Source organism: Malus sylvestris, chromosome 10 (assembly GCF_916048215.2).
Source record: "Malus sylvestris chromosome 10, drMalSylv7.2, whole genome shotgun sequence".
NCBI lineage: Eukaryota > Viridiplantae > Streptophyta > Magnoliopsida > Rosales > Rosaceae > Malus > Malus sylvestris.
This window is the reverse complement of record NC_062269.1, coordinates 4699902-4725697: the sequence shown is the minus strand read 5'-3', so window position 1 is coordinate 4725697 and position 25796 is coordinate 4699902. Positions and strand designations below refer to the sequence as shown.

Below are 25796 nucleotides of genomic sequence, written 5' to 3'. Positions count from 1 at the left end.
ATACACAGGAAGTTCAGTTGCATTGATGGATGAGTTTAAAACAGAAATGATGGGAAAGTATGAAATGTCTGATTTGGGACTATTGCATCATTTCTTGGGGTTTGGAGTCATTCAAACAGAGGGTTGTATTTTTCTGCATCAAAAGAAATATGCAAGGACTCTGTTGGAGAAATTTGGATTGAAGGAGTGCAAACCTGTTGCAACTCCACTTGCAACAAATGAAAGATTAAGCAAAGAAGATGGAAGTGAAATAGCTGATGAAAGTCTTTACAGGCAGATTGTTGGTAGCTTGTTATATTTAACAGCTACAAGACCTGATATCATGTTTGCTGCAAGTCTACTTGCTCGGTTCATGCATAATCCAACCAGGAAACATATGGGAACTGCAAAGAGAGTGCTAAGATATATTCAAGGCACACTGGACTATGGAATTGCATATGAAAAGGGCAAGGATGCTGTGCTTATTGGATATTGTGATAGTGATTGGGCAGGAAGTGAAGATGACATGAAGAGCACCTCCAGATATGCTTTTAGTTTTGGTTCTGGAGCATTTTCTTGGGCCTCAATCAAACAAAGCAGTGTAGCTTTGTCCACTGCAGAGGCAGAGTATGTTAGTGCTGCAGAAGCAATTGCACAAGCCATCTGGTTAAGGTTTGTTTTATCAGATTTTGGAGAGGAACAAGTGGAACCTACTCAAATTCTATGTGATAACACTTCAGCTATTGCAATCTTTAAGAATCCAGTGGCTCATCATAAGACAAGACACATAAACAGAAGGTTCCATTTCATCCGAGATGCACTACAGAATGGTGAAGTTGACCTGATTTACTGCAAAACTGAAGAACAAGTTGCAGATATCTTTACAAAAGCATTGGCAAGAGATAGATTTGAGTATTTAAGAAAGGCTTTAGGAGTGATTTCAGCTAAACACTTAGAATTGAGTGTTAGTGTTTAAGTGTCTTTAGCTGAAATAAAACATTTCAGTTTACCTGTTTTAATTAGAGCCTTTGGATTACATTCCAAATGGATGCTCTAGATTAAGTGAGAGTTAATGATATAGAGTGACAACTGTAGCTATCTCATAGGATAGATGAAATGAATGGTTGTGATGTATCCTCTTTGTTATGAGAGAGAAATGTGTTAATGCTCTGATTTGTATGTGCATTCGAAGGACATTGTTTCTATTAGCAAGAAAGAGAAGGAATGAAAGTTCTTGTTCACTCATCTTTGTGAAAACTCTCTGCAACTCTTTGTTTTCTTTTCTACAAGAAAGTTCCTAAAAACAACATCAAATCGATAAACTAACAATAAATTGGTGGCTGAATCCTGATGATTCTATTTCTACTCCCACTTCGATGTCCATTCATGATGTTGTGGATGATCCATACAGCAACAACAACCGGTGCAATCATATTCGGACTTGCTACTGCGTTCTCCAGAGAAGAATGAAGAGCCGGTGTGGCATTTGCTTCCTACTTGATTGATTTAGCTAGGGTTTGTTATTTTGGCTTGGCGTCGTATTATATAGGGTTTAGGGTTGATGGCTAATATGATTTTACTAACTGCAGAAAACACTTGACAATGAATATGAAAACACAAAATCCATAAGGCGTTTTTCGATTGATAAACCCGTATTCTTCTCCACTGTGCAATAGCATAACGCCACCAAGTGTTACAACTCAAAACGAAAGAACATTTCACGAACTAGATAATGGCATTCAAAGTACACCAGAACCCTAATCACTCAGTCAAGCAAGTTTGACAACCAACACCTGGTGAGTGCAAAAGAATATATGCCCATCAGGTGTCAGGCAGTCTCATCACTACTTCAGATGGTGGTCGTAAAGTGCAAACCATCTCTTTCGTCTTCCCAAAATAAACCTGTAATGAGCAGATCAACGACAATTTGAATTCCAAGGATAAATATACGAAGCCCTTGGTAACCTTACTGTTTTAGTCACAACTGCACAACAGTTCAAGTGCTGGTGAGACATCTAATACGTGGTAATCCAATGCTTTCAGAGGTCATTGATGGCTCTTAGTTCCATATCTTGACAAAACATTGTGTAGTCGGAACTATAGAGCTGGATGTAGAAACGTGAGTGCACATGCAAAGAATCACAGTACCTGATCGAGTGAATTTCTCAGCTTGCTCTCCATTTTTTCGATCATTCTTCCCATGTTACAAATATGGCCGTCCTGAATTGAGAGGTGCATATTCATCTACAAAGCCAAAACGAAAGAGTACTTGATCCATCCCAAGATATCATACAAATGGTACATGCAACAGATTTTGAGTGATCATTCAAACAGCAAATCTTGTGCTTAATTAGTTTAAAACATATCAGCTCCAACAATTGTTCGTGGCTAGAATTTCCGACGGAGAAGTTTCCTAGCAGACGAGCACACAGCTCCCCGAGAGGTCGGCGCCGGTTGATTATCGTCTGTCGGGCTTCTGCTTACTGGCGGGCTTGTCGGGCAAGGCTGAAAGAGAAGGACAGAGTTAACTTTGAAAGGTACCTTTGTAGGGTCTTAGATGTAGGCCTTGAGGCTCACAATCAAGATTAACTTTTAGGATGCTCAGGCGTGCCACTGCCATCTTTAGCATGGCAGATGTGAAACAAATGTTGAGTTTTATTGCATATATGCCCGAGAGACTGTGTTAGTTATGAAATGTGCCTTTGTAGGGCCTTAGGTGTAGGCCTTGAGGCTTCCTATCAAGAACTAACTAAGTACTCGAACACATAGTGTTTGTTTCATTGTTGCACAAAGTATTATGACTGTTATACTTCTTATCACCGAGCCCGAAAAGCAGAATGAATCCAAATAGGTGCCTTTGTAGGGCCTTAGATGTAGGCCTTGAGGCTTCCTATCAGAATTAATTCTATACTCAAACGTTTTATGATAATCATAATATAACAGAGATAAAACTAAGAAATAAGTCGATTACTTGCGCCCCAAGTAACTTCGGACTTCTTGTTATCAAAGACTGTCGTGGATGGGTTAAGTCCACATAAGATTCTTTTTTATGCCTTGAGATCAAGGACTTTTGAATGATCAATCTTATATGCCCGAGGGTTTAGAACTCAGATCTGATGAAACTGTGAGTGCCGATTCCAACTTATCTTTTGCATGGTTTGGACATTATTAATCAGATTGGGCTCAAGAGCTGCAAAGTCTTTTAACCATAAGCTTGCTAGAAATAACTTGGATACAAATGGAAGTATACAACATATTGCTAGATGAATGAAAAGACAAAAACAAAGAGGGTCAGGCAAGGTTTCACCTTGTCGGGCAAGACTGGGCGTCTTGCAACTTCCTATCTTTGTGATCTACGAAGGGGTTTGAGAGCTAGAAAGAGGGATAGGGAAATGAGTTTACAGAAGGAAATCGATACTACAGCAAGAGTTAGACAGGGTAGCAGAGCTTTTACAAAGGCTTTTGGTGAAGGTTTATCCCAAAGGGGATGAAGGCTTGATGCTGACTACAGCTTCGTATGCAAATCTGGATTGAGCAGAGTTTGTGTATTTGTTTGTTTGTTTGAGTGTCCTTATCTCTGATTTCTCTTTCTTCTTTTATAGACACTTCGGCTTGGCTTCCTGTAGCAGCAATCTTGCCCGAATGTAACTTGAAGGGTAGTGATTCATCAGCTATTTACTTGTACTGCCACTGTAAAGCACTTTTGGGCTGATTAGCTGGCTGGTCTACACCACTTGACCTCTAGGTAGGTGAGCAAGTGGTTCAAATAAACTGCACCAAGTCGGAAAAAGCCCTTTTCTGCTTTCTGGGCTTTTGGCTGGGCTTCGGTCATCTCTCCTTCTAGACCTCCCTTTGGGCCAACTTCTTCTTGAGCCCAAAATTCAATTTTTAATCCAAACAACAATATAACACAATCAATCACAAAATTGATTCATACAGATTTCACAGCACTTACATTGGCGTACATCAAGTTCTTCTCTCATAACTATCAAAAGAGAGAAGAGTTGTTCACTATAACTTTCAATAGCTAAAAGGTGTTTTCCTTTTTTGGCCAGCAATAAATAAAGAACAAGTGTATTTGCAACAAAAAACAAGAGCAATAGTTCCCGGTAAAAATTCCTTCTCTAAGAAACACGCTTATCACTAAAATGTTGAAGCCCCAAGAGCCATTTGGATGCTAGACCATGCCAGTACATCTCAAAACATTTACAGATTACGATCACATGAATGAATTACTCAACCACATATATTTGGTGCTCACAATTTGAAAATTCCAGACAATGCAAAATGAAAAATTGAATATTTTTAGCACAGAAGCGAAGAGGAAGAGATGCGGGTACAAAGGGGAAAAACATTTCTCTCTGAACTGACTTCTTTGTACCTCTCAAAAAAAAATGTTTCCACAAGCAAAAATTGTCCAGAAGATCACATTCCTCAATTGAAAAAGAATAAAGTATGATTACCTGTCGTCTAATTGATCCAGACAAATTGAATGTGCCCGATGACTCATTATCAGTAGTCAAAGACAGCATCACAGTGCTGGTTAAACGGTAATGAGATGTTCCTTCCTCCTCCGGACCCACCTATGTAAAAAAAGGTTCCAGAATGACAATTAGTGGAAGTGTGAAAGGGTGGAGAGTGTCTGGACTACATGAACACCTTCACCACTACATTGTTCCTACCATGACAAATAGGGTTTACCTCAATCACATGTATAGCATCCCATGCCCCCTCCTGCAGATAACCACTCCGACATTGCCCTGTCTTGGAGCCATCTGAATCCCCTCAAATAATAAAAATCAGCAAATATACATATAACAGAGCATAAATTGAATTTTGCATCTCCTAGGAGAAAGTTCAGGCAGTATACCTTTCTTGATTAAAAAGCAGCCAACAAAACCTTCGTTATCATCCTCCCACATATAAACTGAAGAAATTCCACCTTTATAGTACCTACCAAATTACCGGTTAATCAAGCTGTATGAGATCTTCCGAATGAAACAAAGAACTGAACCATTATGCTAGAATTTCATGAAGATACTTTCGAAAAATTCTTGCCCTTTTGTTTTATTTTTGAAAAATAATGGAAGAAAAATCATTTTGGAAGTGTTTTATAAAGTTCAACCAATGCCAAGAACAACAGAAGAACGAGGTAAGTAAAGGACCTCACTGGTCACGATAAATGGCAAAGATGTCGTTTGCTTCAACTTCAAGTGTCCTCCAACTCTAAAGATGGGAGGCTGCTGTCTTATAGCGGCCGATGATATTTGTTTGACCAAGGTGATCTACATGGAAATATAGTAGTAAAAAATATCACTATAGACAATCCATATTCACAGAACAGAAACGATTATCCGAAAAAAAGAAACTACTAGATTGCATAGTTATACATGCATTGCACTAATCACACCAATTAAATCAGAAAATGAATAAAATAATAAATTAATTAATCAAAATATACCAAACATTCCAGATTCACAAATAAAAGCCAGCTCTGCAACCTCTAAAATGTCCCCAAAAAGTGTAGCAATTAAAGTGTAATATATCAATAAACTAACACCAACCCATCAAAATTGACAAAGATTTGAGGGGTTTACCTGTGTTTGTACCATACTTGACCAATCCCGAAACTACTGAGCACCGGTCAACGTTATACCGTCAAAGACCCAGAAGAGCTTCCCTTCAACCAGGAGGCCAATCACAATGCGACACGTGTCGACATCAGAAGCCAATCACAGACATCAGAAGCCAATCACAACACGACATGTGTCAATGTTAGAACAAAACTAGAAACTCTCTTCTATAAATAGGGATCATTCTCCCACAATAATCTCTAATGTCATTTTGTACTAAACTATTCACTAGAACTCATAAGATGAGAGCTTGAACCTATGTATTTGTGTAAACCCTTCACAATTAATGAGAACTCCTCTACTCCGTGAACGTAGCCGATCTGGGTGAACCACGTACATCTTGTGTTTGCTTCCCTGTCCCTATTCATTTACGTACTTATCCTCACTAGTGATCGAAGCAACCAAGCGAAGGTCACAAACCTGACACTTTCTGTTGTACCAAAGTCCTCGCTGATTTTGTGCATCAACATTTGGCGCCGTCTGTGGTTTCAAATGCAGGCATGGTGATGCTGTACCGGTGGCTGATGTCGAAGATTCGTCCATTACCGTAAACTTCACGGCGATGAGGGATCAGGATGTCGGTTTCAGTGGCGTATTCGACGGAGGTGGTGCTCGGAATAGAAGGATAGGCTGTGGTGGCGACTACGTAGGAGAATGAGGAGAGTAGGAGGAGGAGACACAGTGATGGTGGCGGTTCTGGAGAGTTTGATGGAAGAGGCGTTCCACTCTTCCACTATGATCGCTGCTAGTGCAACATTGTTCACAAAAGTTACTGACGTGACAGAGGAATCAGAAATGGCGGTGAGTGTGACAGAGAAAAGACGTGACAAAGGATCGTATTCACTGCTCCTCCTAGTCTAACTTCACACGTGTCGTTTTGAAAGTGTCACGGTCAGTGTGACCGTTGAGGTCGTGACGCTGCAGGTACTTCACGTGAGGGTTGTGGATGAGGATTTCAGCGAGGACTTGTTTTTTAACCTCGGTGGGGTTTTTTGTGACTTCTTCAATGAAGTGAAGGATCTTGTTGTTTTTGTCTTTGAGGTTATAGTCCTCCGTGGGATTCAGAAATTTCTTTGGTGCTTCAGGCATGGCGTTTGTGTGTAGTTTGGAGAGAGAGAGAGGGATGAACTTGGTGTCTCTGTGTGGGTTTTGTAGATTCACGGTGGTGTGTGGTGAGGTCTCACGGTGGTGAGATGAAAAAATGGAAGAGAACCGACATAACTTTTCGTGTCGTTTCCCACAGATGGCGCCAAATGTTGATGCATAAAACCGGAGGTCTTGGAACAACGTAAATCCGACCGTGAATCTGCAGAAATGTAAATAACACAAGATGTATCGTGGTTCACCCCAAGGTTTGGGCTACGTCCACACTGAATATGTATTTATCTGAGGGAGAGAGAACTCTGAGAGTGAGAGCTTGGAGAGGGGTGAGGAGCCTTAGGAATTGGCCTCATAAATGGCCTCCCATAATTGTGAGGGTGAGGGGTCCTTTTATAGAATAAGGACTCCTCACTTATTACATATTTGTCCCTTCCTTTATTACATAATTACATTTAAGTCCCCCGAGTATTTATACGAGGTCTAAATACGAGGCCCTAAATATGGTATAAACAATAGTCCCCCAAGTCTTCAATCAAAAGAGTCTTTTGGCTGGAGACTTGAAATTCAGTCTATGTGTGGGCCGAAGTAACTAGATGTTGTCTTGAACTGATGCTCGATATGAGGCGGTGCGTAATCTGAAATGATGCTCCACTAGAAGTAGCACACGCTGCGAGGCTGCTCGGCTCGTGGCTTATGTTGCCTTGGTTGGCTCGGCTTGTGGCGTTGAAGGTGAGGGAGTCCCTTTTATAAAATAAAGGCTCGTTCCTCAATACCTAGAGTTGACGTTCTCTAATGAAAGTGAGGGAGTCCCTTTTATAGAATAAGGGCTCGCTTCTCAGTACATAGATAATGAGCTAAGTCCCCCAAGTATTTTTTATGAGGCCCAGTTGAGGCTCAATATATGTTACATAATGTAGTCCCCTAAGTCTTCGGTCAATAGAGTTTGTTGGCTGGAGACTTCAAATTGAATCCATGTATGGGCCGAAGTGGCGGTTGTTCGGAGGCGGTATTTGTATACCCTGCACTGAAGCTTTGTAGGTGAAGCTTTGTAAGTGAAGCTTTGAAGCTAGAGCTCTGTACATGAAGCTTTCGAAGCTAGAACTCTGTAAATGAAGCTTTTGAAGCTAGAGTTTTTGTAAATGAAGCTTTTGAAGCTAGAGCTCTGTAAATGAAGATTTTGAAGCTGATTGACATGAGTGATGCTCATGAATGTTTATGTTGATTGACATGAGTGATGCTCATGGATGTTGACATGAGTGATGCTTATGAATGTTTATGTATGATTGGATGAGTGATGCTCATGAATGTTTATGTATGATTGACATGAGTAATGCTCATGAATGTTTATGTATGATTGACATGAGTAATGCTCATGTATGATTTGAAGTACTGGGCGTACTTTTGGTCACCTGATTGGTGATAATGGCGGCGGGTTGCCGAATAATTTTGGAAGTACTAGGCGTACTTTTGATCACCTGGTTGGTGGTAGTAGCGACGGGTTGTCAAATAATTTTGGAGTACTGGGCGTACTTTTGATGACCTGGTTGGTGCTATTTTAGGCTTATGGGCCTTCGCCCTCCACAACATGCCAGCCCACTACTTTGGGCTTTGCCTTTTTTTTTTTTTTTTGGTATTATTACCCTCTGATGGGGTTTATACGGATGTCTCCGAAAGATAATAAAAATAAATTACATCATTCTGGTGGGGGGTTTATTCCTTGCTTTTTCAGTGTTTTCTGCTTTGCTTTTGCTTTTGTTTTCTGCTTTTCGTTCTTCTTTTCTCTAAAATGACAGCTGCTTTGGACAGCCTTTCTGACATCGCCCATTTGCTTTTCTCTGGCTTTTAAAAAAAATAGAAACATGCATGCGTCGACAAAAGCAAAAGTATAATCTTTCTCTTTTAGCTTTTGCTTTTACTTTGCAGAGTGTAGATGGCACTCAAGTTCTCTATTTCTTGCCTCTTCTTTTCTTTCTCTATCATCGTCTTTTAAGCTCCCAGCACCCCTCACTTCTTTGAGCTCCCAACCTTCTGCACTTTAGATCTAAAAACTCGAAGCAAAAGACTTGGAATCCCGTGCGCTCTTCTCATATTCTTTCCCTTCCCTCGAAGCAAAAGCAGCCATGAACTTGTCGTTCTAGCTCACAGCCTTCCCCACCAACGACAGCCGTGCCGCCGTCTGCTTCCTGCAAACCTGGTCTTCCGGGAACCGGTGCTTGAGGCAAACCTTGATTTGGCAGGTCTTGCAGGTGATGGTATTCGAAAACGTGAGAATCTTCTTGCACCGGCGAACTGGGCAGGTTTAATGTTCTGAACAACACACGACATACCCCTTTGGGAATATGTAAGGACTTCATAACCTCAGCGGTTATGTTCTTATCCCTTGAAACGTTAACTAGCAATGCATGACCATTAAGCACATCCAAGTCAAGGGCATCGACATCGAAGCCGGCGTGTAAGGCATCTTAGGTATGGCAGGGTAAAACCGCGCTTGTAGAGTTGGTCATTAATGATCAGGTAGAGGGCAGACTTGTATCGAATCTGCTTAGCTTGGACTTTGTCATTTGGGAGGGTGCCATGGGCAAGGAATTTATAAATTGGGGTGATCCAACTATCTCCTTGTTGTACATTACACACCTCCGCGACCATGGTGCTTGGTGCTGCCAACAATTCGACATGAATTTTTATCCCAATCTTGTCTTCCATCCAGGGGTGGTATTTTTAACCGATGAAGATGCACAAGGTAATGTATCAATTTCACTTGAAGCTTACTTGTAGTTTCGGGCTTGGTCAAGTGCGATACAAACCCTATAGTAGGAGTCCCCCAAGTCGCCGAGCTAGGAGATCTGCCGTGTGATAAGTGTGATACAAACCCTAAACCCTAAACCAACTCTACAAGTGCGGTTTCACCCTGCCATACCTAAGATGCCTTACACCTGCGGAGGCGGAAATTGTCCTTCGGGAAATACATGAAGGAGTCTGTGGAGATCATGCTGGGTCTCGATCCCTAGCACACAAGACTTTTCGCCAAGGATACTATTGGCCAACACTCCACCAAGATGCCATTAGAATATCTCGCTCGTGTGATAAGTGTCAACGCTACGCAACTATCCCTCACTCCCCTCCCGAGCCGCTCACTCCTAAGATCAGCCCTTGGCCCTTGGCCCAATAGGGACTTGATTTGATCGACCCAATGCCTGCAGGGAAGGGCAAGGTCCGCTATGCAATCGTTGCAATTGACTACTTCACAAAGTGGGCTGAAGTAGAACCTTTGGCAACCATTACTGAGGCAAAAATAGAAGACTTCGTATGGAAGAACATCCTCTGCATATTCGGCAGGGGAGATCAACTTAGTGCTCGATCATGTTACAACACTTCAGTTAAGCAACAACACCTGCATGTCCCCAAGGAGACCCTCTCTGTACATAACCAGGTAGTAAAGACCAGTCAAGATGAAGCCAACTCGGATTTTCATGATAGCAACAGTCAACCCGACGACCCTCGAGATGACTCATTCACCCAGCAAACACAACCCGCTGAAGAGTTAGAGAATGTCTCTATCTCCAAAGACCATCCAGATCACATGGTGAAGATTGGCACAACTTTGTCACCACCCCTTCGGTTGTCGCTGATCTCATTTTTACAAGAGAACGCCGAGGTCTTCGCTTGGTCATATAAAGATATGTCGGGCATCTCTCCCGATATCATCTGTCACCACTTGAGTATTGATCCCAAGACCAAACCAGTAAAACAGAAGCGAAGATCTTATGATGTTGAACGATATGAGGCGATGAAAGCAGAAGTTGAAAAACTCAAGGACATAGGCTTCGTCCGTGAAGTCAATTACCCAACATGGGTAGCAAATGTTGTCCTTGTTAAGAAAAATCCGACCAAGGAAAGTCTCCCGCTTCAAAAGGTCTTGTGATACAACCAAATCCTCATGAACCCCTCAGACCAAGAACACACGGCCTTCACTACTGACAGGGGACTATATTGCTATAAAGTCATGCCTTTCAGCCTAAAGAATGCAGGAGCAACTTATCAGAGACTGGTCAATTCAATGTTCGCCGAACAGATTGGGAAGAGCATGGAAGTTTACGTTGATGATATGCTAGTCAAGAGCAAACATGCTGACCAACACATCACCAACCTATCTGAAACTTTCACCATTCTAAAGAGGTATCAAATGAGGTTGAACCCCAACAAATGTGCCTTCATCGTGAGCTCTGGCAAATTCTTAGGCTTCATGATTAGCCAACGAGGCATTGAAGCTAACCCCGAAAAGATCAAAGCAATCCTCGACATGAAAGAGCCAGTAACTTCAAAAGACATCCAAAGCCTTACTGGCAAGGTGGCAGCCTTAACCAGATTCATCTCTAAGGCCACAGACAGATGTGCTCATTTCTTTAAAGCACTCAAGGGAAATAAGAAGTACATTACATGGACGGATGAATATGCCAAGGCATTCAGGAACCTCAAAGAGTACATGAGTAAAGCCCCTCTGCTCTCCAAACCAGAAGTTGGTGACACTCTCATTATCTATCTATCGGTTTCGGCTTCAGCAGCCAGTTCTGTTCTTATTCTAAAAGACAGTGGTGTCGAACGACCCGTCTACTACGCTAGCAAGGCCCTAGAAGATGCGGAGACACGATACTCCAACATTGAGAAATTAGCTCTAGCATTGGTCATGTCTGCTCGAAAACTTCGCCCTTATTTTCAAGCACACGCCATCATCGTGCTTACCAATCACCCTCTTCGACAGATACTCCAGAGTCCTGACACGTCTGGATGAATGATCAAATGGGCGATAGCATTGGGTGAGTTTAACATCTCCTACCAACCAAAACCAGCCGAAAAAGGTCAAGCAGTAGCAGATTTCATCGCCGACTTCACATATCCTGTTGACATCGCTTCTACACCTGAAGCAGTAGTTTCATTACCATCGGAAGCTCAGAAAGTAGAATCAACAACCCCAGCATGGAGTCTGTATGTTAATGGCTCATCCAACCAACAGGGCTGCGGAGCAAGATTAGTCCTCACTACCCCCGACAAAATGGCGATGGAATACGCTCTTCGTTTCAAGTTCAAAGCATCGAACAACGAGGCCGAATACGAAGCCCTTCTAGCAGGCTTACGTTTGGCCAAGCACCTTGGGGTTAAACAAATTGATATCTTCAGTGACTCCCAATTAGTGGTCAACCAAGTCACGAACAACTTTGATGCTAAGGATAGCTCTATGGCTGCATATCTTGCGCAAACACGACTTTTGCTCAAGCACTTCCACTACCAAATCACCCAAGTTCCTCGAGTGGCAAATAGTCATGCAGACGCTTTGGCTTGCCTCGCCTCGGCAGTGGAAGACAAGATTGGGAGAAAAATTCATGTCGAATTATTGGCAGCACCAAACACCATGGTCGCAGAGGTGTGTAATTTACAACAAGGAGATAGTTGGATCACCCCAATTTATAAATTCCTTGCCCATGGCACCCTCCCAAATGACAAAGTCCAAGCTAAGCAGATTCGATACAAGTCTGCCCGCTACCTGATCATTAATGACCAACTCTACAAGCGCGGTTTTACCCTACCATACCTAAGATGCCTTACACCTGCGGAGGCGGAAATTGTCCTTCGGGAAATACATGAAGGAGTCTGCGGAGATCATGCTGGGTCTCGATCCCTAGCACACAAGACTTTTCGCCAAGGATACTATTGGCCAACACTCCACCAAGATGCCATCAGAATATCTCGCTCATATGATAAGTGTCAACGCTACGCAACTATCCCTCACTCCCCTCCCGAGCCGCTCACTCCTATGATCAGCCCTTGGCCCTTGGCCCAATGGGGACTTGATTTGATCGGCCCAATGCCTGCAGTGAAGGGCAAGGTCCGCTATGCAATCGTTGCAGTTGACTACTTCACAAAGTGGGCTGAAGTAGAACCCTTGGCAACCATTACTGAGGCAAAAATAGAAGACTTTGTATGGAAGAACATCCTCTGCATATTTGGCATTCCCAATGCGATAGTCACAGACAATGGGCGGCAATTCGACAACAAGAACTTCAGGATGTTCTGCTCTAAGTTCAACATCAACTTATGTTTTGCCTTTCCAGCCCATCCCCATTCTAATGGACAAGTCGAGGCCGTTAACAAAATAATCAAGCGCACTCTGAAAACTAGCTTGGACAAAGCTAAAGGTTGTTGGCCAGAATTCGTACCCCAAGTTCTTTGGTCATACCGCACTTCATATCGGACTTCCACAGGAGAAACTCCATTCTCACTTGCTTTTGGTACAGAAGCAGTTGTCCCGGTTGAGCTTGAGCAAGCAACATACCGAATCCAGAACTACATGCAGAGTGAAAACGACAAACAACTCACCCTCAACCTGGATCTAGTCGAGGAACACAGAAATCAGGCTCACCTGAGGAATGTCGCCTACAAGCAGCGCATCTCCAACTACTACGACTCAAGGGTCAAACCTCGCTCCTTCAAAGTGGGAGACTGGGTACTGAAGAAAAGATTACTCTGTGATAGAGTCCCGAGTGAAGGAACACTCAGTCCTAACTGGGATGGACCGTTCGAGGTCGTCGGCATCAACCGCCCTGGCTCCTACAAGCTCAAAAGCTCCGACGGCAAGACCCTTGGCCATCCATGGAATGCTGACCACTTGAAGTACTATTACAAATAGACTCACATTGTACAAGTGTTAAGCTACAGCCGTTCGGCATCCTATGTAACAAAGACCATTTGGTATGAATTCAATAAAAAGGTGATTTAGCCAACTTGGCCCTAAACTCTTTTACATTCTGAGCAATGAAACACTCAAGTGTTGAAGCTTCAACACAAATGTTTCCAATACAAAACAAAATCTAAGTATGTGTCAACAAGACTATACAAAGGATCTACATCATACATTCCAACACATTCATACATAAACATCATACATTCCAACACATTCATACATAAACATCATACATTCCAATACATTCATACATAAACAGCATACATTCCAACACATTCATACATAAACATCATACATTCCAACACATCCATACATAAGCCAAATGTGCTTCGAAAGGGTTCAACACACTTTGTGTCATTCGACATTTGCCATAATGTGCCTCGACACCTTGCCCTTATTCTCACCAACTAGGTGATGAAGGAACTCACCTTCGTGCCACCAACTAGGTGATGAAATGTACAACCCGTACTCTAATATTATTTGGAAACTTGCCACCCTTATCACCAATCAGGTGAAGAAGGAACTCATCTTCATGCCACCAACCAGGTGATGAAATGTACAACGCGTACTCTCCTTCATGCCACCAACCAGGTGATGAAATGTACAACGCGTACTCTCCTTCATGTCACCAACCAGGTGATGAAATGTGATGAAAGGTGATTAAGGAATTCACATTCGTACCACCAACCAAGTGATGAAAGCAACCCACCATTCATTTCACTAACCAGAAGATGAGTGGTACAACTTGTACATGTGAACTCCTAGCATTCACAAATAATCAAAAACCCGTCAAGCTTTACAACTCAACTAGGGGAGCACTTATGCCTAACAAGAGCTATAGTCACCAACAAAGTCTTATTGCAAGCCAACAATGGCTTCAGTGCATGGTATACGAAGATCAAGCTCTTCAGCCCTCTTGCATCTGCTTCAGACATTTCTCCTCTGTAACAATGCAAACACTACAACTCATAGAAAGCTTCACACGCTCTTAATCAAGACTGTTCGAAGCAAATTCAATTTATATGGTTCATCCAAACCTTCGACTACTACAAGATGTGGCTTGCATCACAATCTCTCGCTCAACAGTGTGGAAGCAAAATTTGTATACGTTATCTCTCCCACATTTTCAAATTTCTAGTTTTCCCACAAAAAAAAAAAAAAAAAAAAAAAAAAAAAAAAAAAGAGGAAATTGGAAATTGGGAAATTCAACAAAGCTTGATCAATGGAACACAACTACAATCCTTAAAAGCTTCGCACTATCTTCATCAAGATAGTGTGAAGCAAAATCAATTTATGGTGCCAACAAAAGCTTCATCAATGGAGGACAAATATCAATCTCAAAAGCTTCGCACTATCTTCATCAAGATAGTGTGAAGCAAAATTAATTTATGGTGCCAACAAAAGCTTCATCAATGGAGGACAAATATCAATCTCAAAAGCTTCGCACTATCTTCATCAAGATAGTGTGAAACAAGATCAATTTATGGTGCCAACAAAAGCTTCATCAATGGAGGACAAATATCAATCTCAAAAGCTTCGCACTATCTTCATCAAGGTAGTGTGAAGCAACATCAATTTATGGTGCCAACAAAAGCTTCATCAATGGAGGACAAATATCAATCTCAAAAGCTTCGCACTATCTTCATCAAGATAGTGTGAAGCAAGATCAATTTATGGTGCCAACAAAAGCTTCATCAATGGAGGACAAATATCAATCTCAAAAGCTTCGCACTATCTTCATCAAGATAGTGTGAAGCAAAATTAATTTATGGTGCCAACAAAAGCTTCATCTATAAAGCTTCAACCCCAAAGCTTCACCTATAAAACTTTAACACCAAAAGCTTCACCTATAAAGCTTCAACCCTTCAACACCAAAGCTTCACCTATAAAGCTTCAACACCAAAGTTTCACCTATAAAGCTTCAACACCAAAGTTTCACCTATCAAGCTTCAACCCCAAAGCTTCACCTACAATACAAAATTTCAACACCAAAACATATAAAAGCTTCACACACACTTCATCAAGATAGTGTGAAGCAAAATCAATTCATGGTGCCCAACAAAGCTTCAACCTCAAAACTTCACCTACAAAGCTTCAACACCAAAGTTTCACCTACAAAGCTTTAAAATATATATATATATATATATATATATATATATTTAATTTTTTCGGAAATTCGAAAATTCAAAAATCCGGAAATTTGAAAATTCGAAAAAAAAAAATTCAAAAAAAAAAAAAATTGCCTAGGCCTCCTCTTCTTTGGGCCTAACAACTTTCATTACGCGGTATAGCCCTAGAAGACGACGACAATAAATGCCTTTGGAACAAACCCACAAACCGCTGATGATCAAGTAAAACCTGACCATCAGATTCCTTCATCTGGTCAAGCTTCCTCTTCATGTTTGTAGCATAGTCATGTGCGAGCCGGTGTAACTGTTTATTCTCATGCTTGAGCCCTCTAATCTCCTGTTTGAGACTCATCACTTCAGCAGCCAATGATTCAACTTGGCGGGTTCTAGCAAATAGGCGTTGAGCCATATTAGACACAGAACCTGCACACTGAACACTAAGAGCCAGAGAATCCTTAACAGCCAACTCATCAGACCGTTTGGAAAGTAGTCTGTTATCTTTGGGAGTGAGAAGGTTCCTGGCCACTACCGCAGCGGTCATATCATTCTTCATCACAGAATCCCCAATGGCAAGAGGACCAGTAGGGGATATGAAGGATGGGCGCCATATGTTGTCTGGAGAAGGCGTGGCTGTCTCTTCTCCAAGGTTCAAGTCAAAACGACGGTCGGAGGGGCCAGACATTTTCAAAGGTGTTGAAGAGGGAAGAGGTCAGACAAATCAAGATCTTAGAAGTGCAAGAAGTGAGCTTTTACTGGTGGAGATTCAAGTGTGTTGTGGAACTTAATGCCAGCCTCTATAAAAATCTGCACTCGACGGAACTTCAGAAATCGAAGAGGCGTTTGCTTTCTCAAAAGCTGAGCTGCTCAGAGACCACGAGGGCCGATCTCAGAAATCGAAGAGGCGCTTGCTTTCTCAAAAGTTGGGCTGCTCAGAGACCACGAGGGCCGATCTCAGAAATCGAAGAAGCACCTGTTTTTTCAGCCTCGTCAGCATCTGTCACATGCACACTCAGCTTTGCGGAAATTACGGGCAATCTGTCGAAGATTTCTGGTGAAGTAGAAAGCACGTGAATCTTATTGTTCAATCACCACTCTCCACACGCACCATCAACTCCTCAGGTACCACATATAACTTTGCCAAAGATCTCTGACAAAGTTTAGGCATGAGAATTTCGAAGTTCCAGCTACCCTACTATTACCCACAAGGGTAAAAGAACAGCACCACTGCTTGACAACTGGAAAGTCCCTATGTGTGTCGACCTCCGTGTTCTGTGGCAAGACAGGCTGGCAAGAACGTCCAACCTTTACTCATATTCGAGAAAAGACTCCCAACATAATTACTTTCTAAAAAACCGAAGTGGCACCGCTTTTCGAATCTCGAGAGCCAGATCCCCAACGGGATTGCTTGTTCGAAAACTGAAGAGGCACAGCTCTCAGAACTTCGAGAGCCAGATTTCCTTAGATAAAGCTTGTTTGTAATCTTCACACGCAACATCAGCTTTCCAGATACCACATACCACTTTTTCAAAGTGCTTTGACAAAGTTAAAACACGTGAAGTTGTCAGCTCCCACTACATTGCTGTGACCAAGAAGAGTAAAGGAATAGAATTACTACTTGCTATTAGGAAATCCCTATATACGTCGACCTCCCTCCTCCACGGACAGGCAAACCTGCAAAAATGCTCAACCCTTTCTCGCATTCGAGAAGGCACCCTCAACATAACCTCTCGAAATACTCAGCTTTATTTCCCCCCGATAATACCTCAGCAAATAAGCCATACCAAGAACAAGAGTATCTCATATCATCAGGGTAGAAAGCAAGAGTATCTCATATCATGCTTTCTCTCTGTCCTTGTCCACACCTGCAGAACAAGGAGAAAGAGAGCAGTCAGTTGGAACCTGAAATCAAACCTTCAATCTGGAACTGACTGCCTGAGACCTTTGCCTGGTTGCTTACTTAACATTGCTCTCGAGTACTCATCCTCAACTGCTGTCAAGGTCATGAATTCCACCGGCAAATACCTCATGACAGTTGATCAGATATTGGCTCTTTACACTGAAGCTGCCAAGCGTGGATGAGTCACTATGAAGGAATGTTCTGAAGGACCATTTAAATGCAAAGGTTGCACACCACTTCTGCCATGCAAAAGATTGAAGCAGAAGGTTTAACGGTGAGCTGAAACAGATCACTACAGCACGACACATTTCCATACCACATTCACTATTCCGTCAACAGCAAAAGTATCCCATATCATCAAGGTCGAACGTACTCTAGATTTGATGGACTTGTTTTGACCCTTAAATTCTTGAGTCGGCCTTATACTCTGGAGGGAACCAGAAAACCTTTCAACACAGTTCAAGAATAAGCTTGTGGAAAGTTACTTCTTCAAAAGCAAAAGTATCTCATATCATCTCTTATCCATTTGCTTCTCCTTATCTTGGCAGTTAAATGAGAGACAAGGAGAAGGAGAACAATCAACCGGAAGCCGAAGTCGAACCTCCGATCCTAGGTTGCTTGCTTGGAAGTTTGACTGCTTACCTTGTCTGTCACCTCTTTCGGCAGATCTCCTAGCTCGGCGACTTGGGGGACTCCTACTATAGGGTTTGTATCGCACTTGACCAAGCCCGAAACTACAAGTAAGCTTCAAGTGAAATTGATACATTACCTTGTGCATCTTCATCGGTTAAAGATACCACCCCTGGATGGAGGAAAAGTACTTCCAGAGAAGATGCCACATCTACATATGAAACAGATAAGGCAAGTAAAAATGATACCACACCTCGATACTTAGAAGTTTCGTGATTACTCAGCGGCTTGGATCTTGCAAGTCCCCAACCGAGGAGCTTCCCTCACTCGGGAACTTATGGGAGCACTGTTTGTACCATACTTGACCAATCCCGAAACTACTGAGCACCGGTCAACGTTATACCGTCAAAGACCCAGAAGAGCTTCCCTTCAACCAGGAGGCCAATCACAATGCGACACGTGTCGACATCAGAAGCCAATCACAGCGCGACACGTGTCAACATCAGAAGCCAATCACAACACGACATGTGTCAATGTTAGAACAAAACTAGAAACTCTCTTCTATAAATAGGGATCATTCTCCCACAATAATCTCTAATGTCATTTTGTACTAAACTATTCACTAGAACTCATAAGATGAGAGCTTGAACCTATGTATTTGTGTAAACCCTTCACAATTAATGAGAACTCCTCTACTCCGTGGACGTAGCCGATCTGGGTGAACCACGTACATCTTGTGTTTGCTTCCCTGTCCCTATTCATTTACGTACTTATCCTCACTAGTAATCGAAGCAACCAAGCGAAGGTCACAAACCTAACACTTTCTGTTGTACCAAAGTCCTCGCTGATTTTGTGCATCAACAACCTGTAAGAGTCTGCATCTCTGTTATATTCACACAAAATGAACTCCTTCTCGTATTCCATATCGCACAAAACCTGAATTTCGGGAAATCAGAGCAACACAACGACTTTTTAATTTCAAGAGAACATTTTTTGGGGGGGACTAAAATGAAACCCTCTGAGAAAGAAAATAGAAAGTGAAAATTGGAATGGATTGGATTGGATTTTCTCGGGAAACAAACAGGGGAGAACCTGGAGAGGCTGATCGACCTGAGAGATGAGATCGGATGAGTGCTGGGGGAGAAGGGATGGAAGGGCGGAGAGAGCCGTCTCGGTGTGCTTGGGAGGCATCGGCCGCATCAGTCCCATCGCTGCTTCCATTTTCCCTTCTCTTTTTTTTCTTTTTTTTTTCTGGTTCGAAATTTCGGATTTTGATTTCTTTCATTTCACGAGTCTCTTCGTATTTTTTGGGTGGTTTGTTTGTTCGGGTTGATAAAACTCCAGTAAGCGAAAAGAAAAGAGGCACCTGTTTTGTTTGACCCGAGTTTCCCTCGCGGGAACTCCCCTCCCCATTCACAAAATTATTTGTGAGTATATTATTATTACTATTTTATTATTTTTAATTTTCTCATAGATAAGTGAGATTCGAATTTAAAATTTCTATTTTATGTTACATTCTTGGGATGTACGGCAATTGTTATTGGATACCAATTTTTGTTTTTAAAACTATGATTATTTAGTAATTTAGCTACATTTATGAAATTTTTAAACAAAAAATATATGCTTGTTTAAAAGTGTTTTAAAATGACTTGAAATGTTTTTAGTGAAAGTGCTTTTAGGTTTAAGAGCTTGAAGTGCATTGTCAAAAAAAACATCAGTTATGTGCTTTTTGCATAAAGCACTTTAAGTTCTTTTTCAAGATTCACTTGCATTTTTATTAATAATTGATTCCAAAAGCACTTTTCATCAAAAGTGTACTTAGTCATTTTAAAAAGATTTGCAAACCTACCCTAGATGTCAAAGTAGTCGTTACGTTCTTATACTTGGATCCAAAACTAGTATAGGTTGAGTTGATTTTGTCTTTTTTTTTTTTTGAACAATTGATATTATCTACACTAAGGAGAAAGGGAAGGGGGGTGGGCTTAGTTAATGTGGTTCAAATTTGCCTTTAACAAAAATCGAACTTAAGACCTCTCACTTACCAGTGAAGAGAAATACCAATAGACAGTAGTTTGTTTTAATATTTGGAGTATTTTTCTTCACTTAAAATGATACGTCTTAAGTTAGAAACCTAGTAAATACCTGACTTATTATGTGGCTTAACAATATTCCTCCTCATGTTAGAGTAGGTTATACCTCTCCCCTTAGATGAAGAATATCATTGTATAAACAAAACAAATAAATTATTTGTCTATAGAGGAGAAAAATCTGGAGTCAAGAATGTTAACCGAAGAGAAAATATTGGATTTGAAACTTAAATTTGAGCTTTAACAATTGGATTATGTTTGTACAATATATATACATACACGCGCACGCGCACGCGCACACGCACACACATATACAGGCCCTTTATCCAAATGGACTTTTATTTTGGGGCTTTTTGATACAGATGCCTAGCTTTTGAAATTTTGAGATTAAACATCCATGCCTTTTAGAATTTTGATTAAACATTTTCCTACAATTTAGGCACCACATAATACAAAATTATATGATTTGTCATTATATGTAGTGTATCAAATTAACTATAAAATCTCTAGTGGTTATGATTCATTATTCAATTTCAACATAAATTCTTTTACAATTTTTAAAAACAACTTGATATTTGCTTCTATTTCTTACGTACCTTTTTCTTCCAACTCCACACGGTATTGGAGCACACACCAACTCTTCCAATCGATGTGTATATCGTACCACCGTTTAAGTTAATTTAATGACTATTCTCCACCAACTTCGATGGTGGTATGATATATCACACCTTTAAATTTGAATATTGATACCATAGGGTCAGTGGGGAAGCCAGGCTTTCTCGGGGGAAGGGAAGAACTTAAAAGAGTGCAAGGTTAAAGAAAAATGGCAACAACTAAATCTTTTTATATAGTAATGTCTTCCATAATTAATCAATACAAACAAATTACAATTGTTGCCGGAGAGGTTTCATGTCATGAAAACGTCGCATAAGAGGCCTATTATCAATAAAAGCAAATACATTTCTCTCAATGTAAACAACCATGCTATCTCAGTGAAGACATCACTTCCAATGCTACCCATTTGATCAAAACCACATTTGAAAAGATAATAATAACGACAAAATGCAGCATTTTTTGATATACTATACTCCAACCACTTAAACTTATCAAACCAATCGATGATAAAACATCGATTGTTGCTAACTTTTCTTGGCATGATGTGGTCTCTAGGTTGACAAGGATCATTATAGTGTCTACGAATTGCTTCACGATAATTAGGTGGATAATCAAGCATTCGACGTCTATGTGCAGGATTTGCAGGAAGATTAGCCAATATTTCATTTAACTCAGTGGCCTCACTTTGTTGTGACCTACTCGAAATATTCGAAGGAGGACTTCTTTGAATATTTGAAGGAGGAGGAGGGCTACTCAGAATATTTGAAGGAGAAGGACTACCCGAAATGTTTGAAGGAGGATTTAAGCATTGTTTCTTATAATATCGTTCCATTACGTAATTGTAAAATGGAAAGAAAAAAAAAATTCTTAAACTCTTAATCCTAGAGTAAACTATATTAATATGCATAATAACTAATGCAACCAAAAATTCAATAAATCAATACCAATTAGCATACAAATTATTCAATAAATAAAATTTCAATTCAACTAATCATATGAATAATTGTATACATTATGTAATAATTCAATTAATTAATCAATAATCAAGAATTCAAATTTTAATTTTCACACTAAAAATTAATTTCATAATTTCATATCAATAATCAACAACCAATAACCAACTTAGTGCATTATCCATATGAATATGATTCTATTTCTATACCAATTAAATAAAATTCGTATTAAATAATTATTTAAGGTTAGGTAGGGATTATAAATTTACCTTTGAAGTTTGAACTTTGAAGGATGGCTTGCAAGCCATCGACTCAGTGGCTGCTGGAATGAGAGAGACTGAGAAAGGAAACGACTGGGAATCAGCCAGCCAAACCTTGTTGCTGCTATCTGCTGGGATTTTGGGCGGCAACTTTGCTGCTCTCTGGTCTCTGATTGGTTTTGAGGGGCTGAGAGAGAAAGTAAAGGAGGAAAGGCTGAATGGGGGACACACGGTCCCCCCCCCCCCACAACACTATATATATATATTTTCAAACATACAAAACGACGCTGTTTTGGTGTAATTTATTTATTTATTTTTTACCAGGACCAAAACGATGTTGTTTTGGCCTGGATTTAAAAAAAAAAAAAAAAAAAAACCTAATCTGCAGACTGCAGTAGAACCAATTCACAAGAGGTAGAAGAACAGACATGGAGCTGGAGTGGCTGGGCTTTCCTGGAGGGGAGAGGCTGAACCTGCATTGGGGCTGTGTTTACCAGCGAGGGGAATGGCGGCCGCCACTCCTCGCCCTCACGTGGCTTCGCCACTGCATAGGGTAAGCCTTTTGTTTTATCGCACTTTGTATCCATGTTTTCATAATTTTTCACGTACCATGGTACATTTGGAAAGTTAACTTCGATTTGCGCATTGCCTTCTAGATATTATAGTGGGTACATTTCACTTTAACATAAGGTACGTTTCAAGTTGCATGGTACGTTTGGAAAGTTAACTTCGATTGCCGCATTGCCTTCTAGATATTATAGTGGATACGTTTCACTTTGACATGAGGTATGTTTCAAGTTGCATGATACGTTTTAATTCGACATTGGTACGTTTTAATTCAATACTGCTACGTTTTAATTTGACTTTGGTACGTTTCAATTTGACTTTGGTAAGTTTCTATTTGAAAAATAAATTGTAATGATCCATGTCAAGAGATGATCACGGAACATTCGTAAGCCGATAAAATAGATCATTGTTTATGAACACCTAATTTCTCTATCTCCCCTAACAAATTTCAGCTTATTTTCAGTAGCTATTCTATCTCTCCCTCTTTCTCTTTATCTCTCCCCTGCAAAATTTCCTACAACTGTATCTCTCTTTTGATGAACTGGGTGAGAGAAACGAAAAAGCAGAAAACTGTTCTCTAATTTTTAGGGAGATAATTAAAAATTAATAATAGATATTAAGGGATAAACTGGAAATGAGTATATATCCCTTTACATTAATAAAAGATAATGAATTAAATAGAAAATGCTGATGTGGACACAATTAAAGCACCCTAATTAAAATTTTAAAAGTTTAATCAAAACTTAAAATAATACAAATGTTTAGTTAAAAAAATGTGAAAAAGAAGTGGTAGAATCTAATTTTTCCTATTTTTAATTCAAATGTCAATATTTAATTAGATTTGTGGGACCTAGTTATGTGTCATATTAGCACATAACATAATTTTTAATAGATTTGTGACGGAAAGACCACATTGACTTGCAACATCCATTCTCAGGGAGTACTTTAATCAATTTTCAATTTCAATGACTACTTATGATAAAGACCCATATTACAAAGCTTTACTCTTTCGACCACTTGGCAACAAGTAGGATACCTCCTTTGGCAAATTCTCCTTGCTCAAAAACTTGGGGGGACTCCTATACTTTGGTACTCAGAAGTTTCGTGATTACTCAGTGACTTGGATTTTCCAAGTTCCCAACTAAGAAGCTTTCGTCCATCGAGAACTTGGGGGAGCATTGTTTGTACTATACTTCACCAATTCTCAAACTACTGAGCACTTGTCAACTCCATACATTCAGGGACCCACTAAAGGGGGCACCCCTGCCGAAGCACACAAGTTTCCTTAAAATCAAGAGACTAATTACAGCACTACACATGTCAACATAAGAATAAAGCTTCTAGAGTCCCTCATCGACCAACGAAAGCCGAAGACTCTCCAACTATAAAAGGAGACTATTTTCTTACAATTTATCTCTAATGTCATTATTGTACTTACATTTGTTATTAGAACTCACTAATGAATATTATGCTTGGACCTATATGTTGTGTAAAATCTTCACTATTAATGAGAACTTCTCTAATCTCGTAGAACGTATCCCAACTTAGGGTAAACTACGTACATATTGTGTTTGTTTTCTTATCTCTATCGCTTTGCATATTATCATCGCTAGGTGACCAAAGCAACCTTGCAAATGTTACAAACTTGACACTTTACATTGTTCAAAAGTCTCACTGATTTTGTGAAGCAACAAATTATATGCATTAGAGGTGGTTAAAACAAAATTCAAACGTTATTATTCTTGTTAGAATAACTTTTCCACAATAGTAAAGAAAAAAAGCGCTTTCTTATTGCTCATGCTTATTTTCGATATTTCAATTGGGTAAATTAAAAGAAAATCAGTAAATATAATTATGAGTGTTCATAAGGAAAAAAATGTGGTAAAACATTTCCCTGAAAAGTGTCGAGGATGCCATGAACTCTACTTTTTGAATCGGACCCAAAAGCAAAAGCAAAAGCAGCCCCAAAGAGTTGATGACTTTTGTGGTAAAAAAGTTGGTAAAATGATTGCGGGTTTGTGAGGTGGACGCGCTTTACACTCTTTGTCCATGTGCCCTGAGCCTTTATGTATGCTGTTCCCACAACAGGACGACCCACTCAAGAAAATTTTGATTTGGATCTAACGTATTCAAATTTGCAGAAGAGACGGTCGCACTTACGCTCAGTTGGCCGTGACACTAGAGGGACATGGGAACATTTCTTCTTGATTGTTCTATTATCCAAGGATCTCTGATCTGAGAAAACAAAGGTGGTCTCAGTAATAGCAACAAATATACAGCAAACGTTACATTATTCAATGGAAATAATATGAGGAACATTACTTTCAGCAACCTCTTCTATTGGCAAATAGCTCCACAAAGCCTCGTGCAAGAATGCAGCTTAAAGATGATAATTTTGGCATTCATTTCCCAAATGTACACGCAAAGTTCGCCCAGCATCTAGGGGAACACGAGAAAAAGACACACTTAGAAGTTGTGGAGACAGCATGCACTGTTTATAGTTCAGCAACCATGTAAGTACCTGAAGAACAAGTGAACTTGAGTCCCTCAAATTCTCAGGACTGAAGAACCAATGGGATCTCTTGGGCCATGGTGTATTGAGGTTTCTTGGGATTCTGCTCATATCCAGTAGTGCTTCAACCACCTACAAATTAAAGTACTTAATCTCAGTTACTTTCATGTACAAAAGTGAAAACTTAAGTAGATGGCGTTTCAATCCTAAGTGTCCTCAAAGCAAAGGAAAATGCTGCCAATGGGGGTTAAACTGAGGCTGCAGGTCAATCTTAGTGGTTTCCATATCACTGGAAATTTCAAATCAAACTCCAATGGTGGCATGTTTTTGTTTAAACGATCTTATTATGAACATCAATCCTCAATAGTATCGCCTCGATTATCACAGTCAAATTATCGCAAAGAAACAGGTACAGCATTCGCTGTTGCTTTCAAATGGTCCCAAACGAACACTTTTCTTTTTAGCTTTCATGGAAATCTTTTCTTAATTGGCACTTAATTGTACACTTCGGTCTACTGCGAGCATTTAAGCAAAAGAAAGCACCAACAATCTTTAACCAGACTCATACCGATTTGACAAACACGTGGATAATCTTGAGTGATGACATAACAGAAGAAACTTAAAACAATAGAGCTAAGAGTCTCCTTATTTGGTTATGCTTGCCATTTTCAGCGTTCAATGATTTCTAAGGTAACTT

The 25796-nt window shown here is 40.4% G+C and overlaps 1 protein-coding gene, 1 long non-coding RNA gene and 1 pseudogene across 2 annotated transcripts in view; 1 reads left to right on the top strand and 2 right to left on the bottom strand.

The window, feature by feature from the left end:
• LOC126585049 (uncharacterized) overlaps positions 1-25796 on the top strand; it is a 104993-nt gene that overhangs the window by 64111 nt on the left and 15086 nt on the right. The window lies entirely within an intron of this gene.
• Positions 1538-19600, bottom strand: LOC126585052 (probable F-actin-capping protein subunit beta; annotated as a pseudogene).
• Positions 20514-22229, bottom strand: LOC126585063 (uncharacterized). Its single transcript, XR_007610287.1, has 2 exons — positions 22030-22229; positions 20514-20920 (listed from the first exon to the last, which is right to left on the bottom strand). It is a non-coding gene; the product is annotated as an uncharacterized LOC126585063 (long non-coding RNA).